The sequence below is a fragment of the Cebus imitator genome, unplaced genomic scaffold, assembly GCF_001604975.1.
Source record: "Cebus imitator isolate Cc_AM_T3 unplaced genomic scaffold, Cebus_imitator-1.0 Scaffold208, whole genome shotgun sequence".
Lineage (NCBI taxonomy): Eukaryota > Metazoa > Chordata > Mammalia > Primates > Cebidae > Cebus > Cebus imitator.
Genome location: NW_016107523.1, coordinates 1,990,284 through 1,997,679, shown reverse-complemented (window position 1 = coordinate 1,997,679; position 7,396 = coordinate 1,990,284). Strand labels below are relative to the sequence as shown.

General features: G+C 39.8%; 1 protein-coding gene and 1 pseudogene across 8 annotated transcripts in view; one reads left to right on the top strand and one right to left on the bottom strand.

The window, feature by feature from the left end:
- The window catches only part of DMD (dystrophin), a 2,133,401-nt gene that overhangs the window by 1,134,911 nt on the left and 991,094 nt on the right, over window positions 1-7,396 (bottom strand). The window lies entirely within an intron of this gene.
- LOC108317801 lies at window positions 3,399-4,556 on the top strand (annotated as a pseudogene).

Genomic DNA, 7,396 nt, shown 5'->3' with positions numbered 1-7,396 from the left:
AGATTAGGTCTTTTCACATAGTCCCACATTTCTTGGAGACTTTGTTCATTCCTTTTTACCCTTTTTTCTCTATTCTTGCCTTCTCGTTTTCTTTCTTCTGCTTGGTCAGTTCAGCTGTTGAAACTTGTGCAGGCTTCACGAGGTTCTCGTGTTGTGTTTTTCAGCTCCATCAATTCACTTATATTCCTCTTCATGTGTTGTCCATTCTCTTTAGCATTTCGTCAAATCTTTTTTCAAGGTTCTTAGTTTCTTTGCATTGGGTTAGAAGATGTTCTTTTAGCTCACTGTAGTTTCTTATTACCCACCTTCTGAAGTCTGATTCTGTCATTTCACCATACTCGTTCTCCATCCAACCTTGTTCCCTTGCTGGTGAGGAGTTGTGATCCCTTGTAGGAGGAGAGGTCTTCTGGTTTCGGGTGTTTTCATCCTTTTTGCACTGGTTTCTTCCCATCTTTGTGGGTTTATCCACCTGTTGTCTTTGTAGTTACTGACTTTCAGATTGGGTCTCTGAGTGAACTTCCAGTTTGTGGATGCCGAAGTTACTTCTTTTTCTTTGCTTTCCTTCTAACAGTCTGGCCCCTCTGCTGTAGGACTGCTGAGGTCCACTCCAGGCCCTGCTTGCCAGGGGATCACCTGTAGCAGCTGCAGAACAGTAAGGGTTGCTACCAGTTTCCTCCTGTGCTATCTTTGTCCCAGTAGGATGCCTGGCAAATGTCAGTCTGTTCTCTCCTTTATGAGGCGACTCTTTGGATATACGGGGGTCAGGGAGCTGCTTGAGGAGACAGTCTGTCCTTTATTGGAGCTCAAGTCCTGAGCTGTGAGCTCCATTGTTCATTCAGAGTTGCTGGGCAGGTACGTTTAGGTCTGCTGCAGCAGAACTCATAAACCGCCTTTTGTTCCCAGGTGCTCTGTCCCAGGGAGTTAGGGCTTTACTTATGAGTTTCCGTTGTGCTGTTGCCTTTTTTTTCTTTCAGGACCCAGGGAGGAGGCAGCCTAGTCACTGTCTGCCTGCAGAGGCTTTGCTGAGCTGCTGTGGGCTCCGCCCAGCTGCCGTGTGATCTTCCCTGCAGTCCTGTTTATATGGGTGTAGTTACAACTGCCTTGGCAATGGTGGCCCGCCTCTGTTATGGCCGACTCTCTCTGTAGTGGCAGGTTGCCTCAGCAACGGCGGGCTGCCTCAGGGATTGCCAGACTGCCTCCGTAGTGGTTCAGTAATGGTGGACACCCCTCCCCCACAGAGCCGGACCATCCCAGGTTTAGCTGTTCTTGCTGTGAAACTCTCAACCCAGAGCATTTTCAATTACTGTTTTTCGTTGTTGTTGTTGGGGGGGGGTGGGGGGACCAGCCAAGCCTGATCACCTGGCTCCCTGACTCAGACTCTTTTTTTGTTGTTGTTGTTGAACGGTCGACCCTTTCCCAGTGTTCCAGTCGCCTGTTGAAAAGGCACTGGTCTCTCCCCTGCCATGACTCACTGAGCCAGCTGAAACAGTGGCGCTGAGATTCCTGGCAGTTTTTTTGCCTAGGAGTCTCCTGGCCTGGCTCGCTATTTCAGATGAATGGGCGACTCTGCCGTCTCAGGGCTCCAATCGCCAGCTAAGAGGGTACCTGGACCAGTGTCTTTTGTATGGAGAATCACCGTGCCAGGGCACGGGCAAAGCAGCCACATGGGCTGAAACAGCCGCGCCAGCCAAAAAGCCACACTGGCGACCCATGCGGCTCCTCCGCCTGGGAATCTCCTGTTTTGTGGGCAATAAAAATCCATCTGGAAATGCGGCGTCCACTCACCCTCTGCACTTTCACTGGGAGCTGCAATCCTGACCTGTTCCTAGTCGGCCATCTTCCCCCAATTCAAGATTTATAAGAATACTTTTCTACCTGTCTTTCTGGGAATATTTCAAAATCACATGAAGTAATAATCCTGGTAATTTTGAAACAGCATGCAAAAGCAAGGCACTAAACCAATGTTATAAACTATTGCAATTAAATAAATCTTGTATTATATATTTCTGTGCATATTTTTGTAAAGTTGATTTTGTATCATCTCAAATTATTAATTTTCTGAACTGGCTTCTTATTTTTCTAAAACTTATACTTCCTTACACTCACCATATTACGACCTTGTGACACTTGACCAGAAATAACACAACACACACATACATATACATACTGTGTTAGTCCCTTCTTGCATTGCTATGAAGAAATACCTGAAACTGGGTACTTTAAAAAGAAAAGGGATTTTCTTTTGACTTATGGTTCCACAGGATGTACAGGAATCATGTCACTTGCATTTACTTCTGGTGAGGGCCTCAGAAAGTTCACAAGAATGGTGGAAGGCAAAGGGGAGAGCAGGAATGAGATGGAGGTTGAGGTCTCAGACTCTTTTAAACAACCAGGCCTAGCATGAACTAACTTGTCACCAAAGGGATAGTGCTAAGCTATTCATGAAGGATTCACCCACATGATCTAATCACACCTATCAGGCCCCACCTCCAACACTGGAAACCACATTTCAATATGAGGTTCTGAGGTAATAAACATCCAAACCTCCCCTCAACACACACACACACAATTAAAACAAAAAAAAATCGATGAAATATCTATTTATGATGAATGCTGATATTTTCTATTTTGTTTCACTGAAAAACAAAGTCTGGCGGTGATCCACAAATTGAGTTTATGATTCACAGTTTGGAAAACACTACCACACTGGATATAAAAATGAAATAACCAAAACAAAACCAACAATAAAATTAAAAATGTCCTCAGCATTATTTTTTGTCACTTCTTTCCATGAATCCGCACTCTTACCAAGAGTGCCTCTCATATCGTCATTATCATATTACAAGTTTTTCTGACATAATCACTTTTCAACATTTTCTCATTTTCATGGATTTATACATCTCTCACTTATTTTCCTATCACTCTCTCTGTAAAGCTTTCCCAATCCTTCTAGCTAGTTACTTTTTGGGTTGCCTCTTCTCTGACTCACTTCATGGTGTACTGACCTGCATTATACCTATTAGGTGCTATTTTTATGGCATAAATGTTCATCTGCTAATTATACCACTTAGATATTTCAATTGTTTAAATGCCCATCAATTTCAGCAAATTTTGGATTATTTGTGCATAGATTAGGATTGTATCAGTTTCAATATCCTGAGCACCTAGCACAGAGTCTGACACAGAGCAGCCCCAAAACTAAAAGTTTGCTGAATAAATGTGTTGATTTTAAAAGTTGGGTGAAATATAGAGAAGTGTCAAAGTATACAAGATGGCCAGGTTCTCTAAGATAAAGGTAATCTCCCTGGTGTGATTCCATCCTGTGTGGCTGTTCTTTTGAGCAGCAGTCGTTTATCTCCATCTGCCTTCTCTCCCACCTAAGTGTGTGCCACCATCCGATGGAAGATTCGATGGACATGGACATGAGCCCCTTGAGGCCCCAGAACTATCTTGTTGGTTGTAAACTAAAGGCCAACAAAGATTATCATTTTAAGGTGGATAATCATGAAAATGAGCACCAGTTATCTTTAAGAATGATCAGTTTGGGGGCTGTTGCAAGGGATGAACTACAATACACATTGTTGAAGTAGAGGCAATGAATTACGAAGGCAGTCCAATTAAAGTAACATTGGCAATTTTGAAAATGTCTGCATAGTAAATGGTTTCCCTTGAGGGCTTTGAAATAACACCACCAGTGGTCTTACAGTTGAAGTGTGTTTCCGGGCCAGTGCATATTAGTGGACAGCACTTAGTACCTGTGGAGGAAGATGCACAGTCAGAAGATGAAGATGAGGAGGATGTGAAGCTCTTAAGGATATCTGGAAAGCAATCTGCCCCTGGAGGTAATAGCAAGGTTCCAGAGAGAAAAAGTAAAACTTGCTGCTGATGAAGATGACGATGATATAATGATGATGATGAGGAGGAGGAGGAAACTGAAGAAAAAGTGCCAGTGAAGAAATCCATACAGGGTACTCCAGCCAAAAATGCACAAAAGTCAAATCAGAATGGAAAAGACTCAAAACCATCAACACCAAGATCAAAAGGACAAGAATCCTTCAAAAAACAAGAAACACCCTGAAAACACTAAAAGGACCTAGTTCCGTAGAAGACATTAAAGCAAAAATGCAAGCAAGTATAGAAAAATGTGGTTCTCACATGGACACAGGGACATCACACACTGGGGTCTGTTGGGGGGTGGGGGGACTAGAGGAGGGAGAGCAGGGGGTGGGGAGATTGGGGAGGGATAACATTAGGAGAAATACCTAATGTAGGTGTTGAGGGGATGGATGTAGCAAACCTCCATGGCATGTGTATACCTATGTAACAATCCTGCATGATCTGCACATGTACCCCAGAACTTAAAATACGTAAATAAAAAGAAGGTGGCTCTCTTTCCAAAGTAGAAGCCAAGTTCATCCATTATGTGAAGAATTCCTTCTGCATGGCTGACCAGGAGGCTGTTCAAAATCTATGGCAGTGGAGGAAGTCTCTTCAAGAAAATAGTTTAAACGAGGTGTTAAAAATTTTATATTTTGTTTCATTGCTGTAACAGTTGATATCTGGCTGTTCTTTTTATAATGCGGAGTGAGAACTTTCCCTATCATGTTTGATAAATGTTGTCCATGTTCCGTTGCCAAGAATGTATTGTCCAAAATCCCCTTTTAGTTTTTAAAGATGGAACTCAACTTTTTTCTTGGTTTTAAGTAGATATGGAATGTTACAATAGGACATACTAGTAATAGTGGTCAGACATAGAAATGGTAGGGAGACAAAAATATACATGTGAAATAAAACTCAGTATTTTAATAAAGTTAAAAAAAAGATAAAGGTAATCATGTAAGAAGATTCGTCTCTTGGGTGCAACAACTAGGGTAGCCTCCCAAGCCCTGCTCCTTGTAATAGCAGTAGTGATCAGTATCACTGCTATGGTTTGGATATTTTTCTCTCCATAACTAATGGTGACATTTAATTGACATTTTGACAGCATTACGGGGTGGAACCTTTAAGAGGTGATTAGGATTAAGGGCTCTACCCTCACGAGTGGGTTTGGTTCCCTTATAAAAGTGGGAGTTCAGTCCCCTTTTGATCTTTCTTGCCCTCTAATCATCTATCACGTGATGACTTATCAAGAAGACCCTCGCTGGAGGCTGACACCTTAATGTAGGACTTCCTAGTCTCCAGAACTGCGAGCCAATACATTTTTCTTCATTATAAATTATCACTCAGTCTTAGGTACTTTGTTACAGCAGCACAAAATGTATTAAGAGAGTCACCTACTTATCTTTTCTGAACATCATTACAATTCTATTTCAAAATTTCTGTTCCTAATGCTGTTCCAAGGAGACTATAAAAGATTTCAATAGTTCAGCCACTTTCCAATGAAATTATATTGGGTGGTCTTGTAGTGGTTAAATTGCCCTGACTATTCTTCAAAGGATAGCCCTGTGTATGAGATTAAATTTGAAAATTCCTATAAACTATCAGTTGAATGAATTTTCCCATTGTAGCATATATCTTAATATGTTCATAAACCTCCATTAAACCAGGCTGCACAGTTTATTTTTTTAACAATTGCATTGTTATAAACTTACAGTTGTTTCAGCAATCTGTTACTGGTATTTAAAAGTACATATATTGTCCTTTTGTAAATACATACAACAGCCATAAATTATAAAAAAAAAAAATAGAAATTCAAGGATAAAATGTTTGAAAAATATGTTATTTAAAATTAGCAGTAAAATTGGATTTTCAAATAAATCCATGTTAACTAGGATTTACAATACAATATAAGCCTGTACTATTAGTTGTAAAGCCAGGATTTGGAGAACTGTGCTGCCACATTAAATTTATTCATTTTCACAGCCTGAAGACATTTTAATGTCTGAGTAGCAATAAGAACAAATTACCAAAAAAACTTTTAATAGGGTATAATAAATTAAGACTGAATGGAAATGCAAACGTGGGTACAACAGGACAAAATTATGAATCTCATATAATGATCCAACAACATTTAGAGTGTGGAAACAACATTGGTATTCTGGGATATACGACCACACTTGATCCTAATTGTTTTTCTCTTGTCAAATAGAAATTACACATCAATCTCAAAGTATTACAAACTGTTCATTACATGCAAATGGTTATGTTCTGCAGGCTCTCCAAGGGGACTCAACCTTCTTTTCAAAAGGAACCAGGCTAGAAGCAGAGTTTCTCTAATGACAGTATGTATCCATTAGAGTTCCTCATTTATAAGCAACAGAGACTGCCTCTGATTCCCAAAGTCATGTTTTCCCAAGTGAGACTAGGTGTCCCAGAGGTGTAATAGAGGACTGTCAATTAGGGGACACAAAAAATAATAGCTGGAAAAGCAACCTGCCATTCGTCCTAGGCCAGATCCAGTACTTTCTGGAGTGTTTACTTAATGCACTTTTCTTTAGATGTTTTGCCTTAAGATGTTGAACTCATGAGACTGTGAGCCCATAAAGAGAAAAGAGGCTTTTAGTCGGCTCTGTATTCCTAGTGGTAAGTAGTATCTAGTATCTACTTTGTACACAGTAGGTTCACACTAAATGTTTGTTACATGGGTTTTTGTATTTAACATATGTTCCAATGGGTAAGAGAATGGTGCCATTATATTGTTAAATTATCAGAAAATATGAGAATTTTAAGTACTCTGTACACAGAAGAGGTGAAGGAACCTTGATGTAAAAGAGAATGTCTTGGCTATGAAAAGCCAGAAAGACAAACTTGGGGATCATTTGCCTCAGCTAATACAATAAAAATACGATTTTTAAATTTATTTATTAATTCTACTGAATATTACATTTTCAAAATATTAATAATTTTTCCTATGTACTGAGGTATATTGGTGATCAAGAAAGACAAAGTACTCAAAATGTGTTCATCCTAACGGAAAAGATAGATAATAAACATGCAAACACATACTATAGTTTCAGCAAGTGACAGTGTTATGAAGAAAGTTAAGCAGCTCTAACAGAAAGAAATCAATTTTGTGTGTGTGCATGTGTGTGTATGTGTGTGTTTTCTTTAAGATGGGGGAGTTACAAAAGGCACATCTGTGAAGAGAAAATTAGAGCACAAATATATATAAAAGAAAGTGTACAAATATTCCGAGAGGGAGTAGATTGGGACATGGTGAGAAACTGGAGATAGGGTAGAGCCCTTTGGTAGATGGAAAAGCAAGTTTTAAGGTAGAAACAAGCATTAGAGTGAATAGTAAAAAGGCATGTGAGAAAAAACACCAAGATCAGTATAGCTCAAACATCCTCCTTGCAAACTATTATTTCATGAAAATTACTTCCATTAACTTTAATCTTACATTTCATTAAACAACAATTTCTGCTTCCCATTGCTTCCATAATGATGTGAGCAGTTT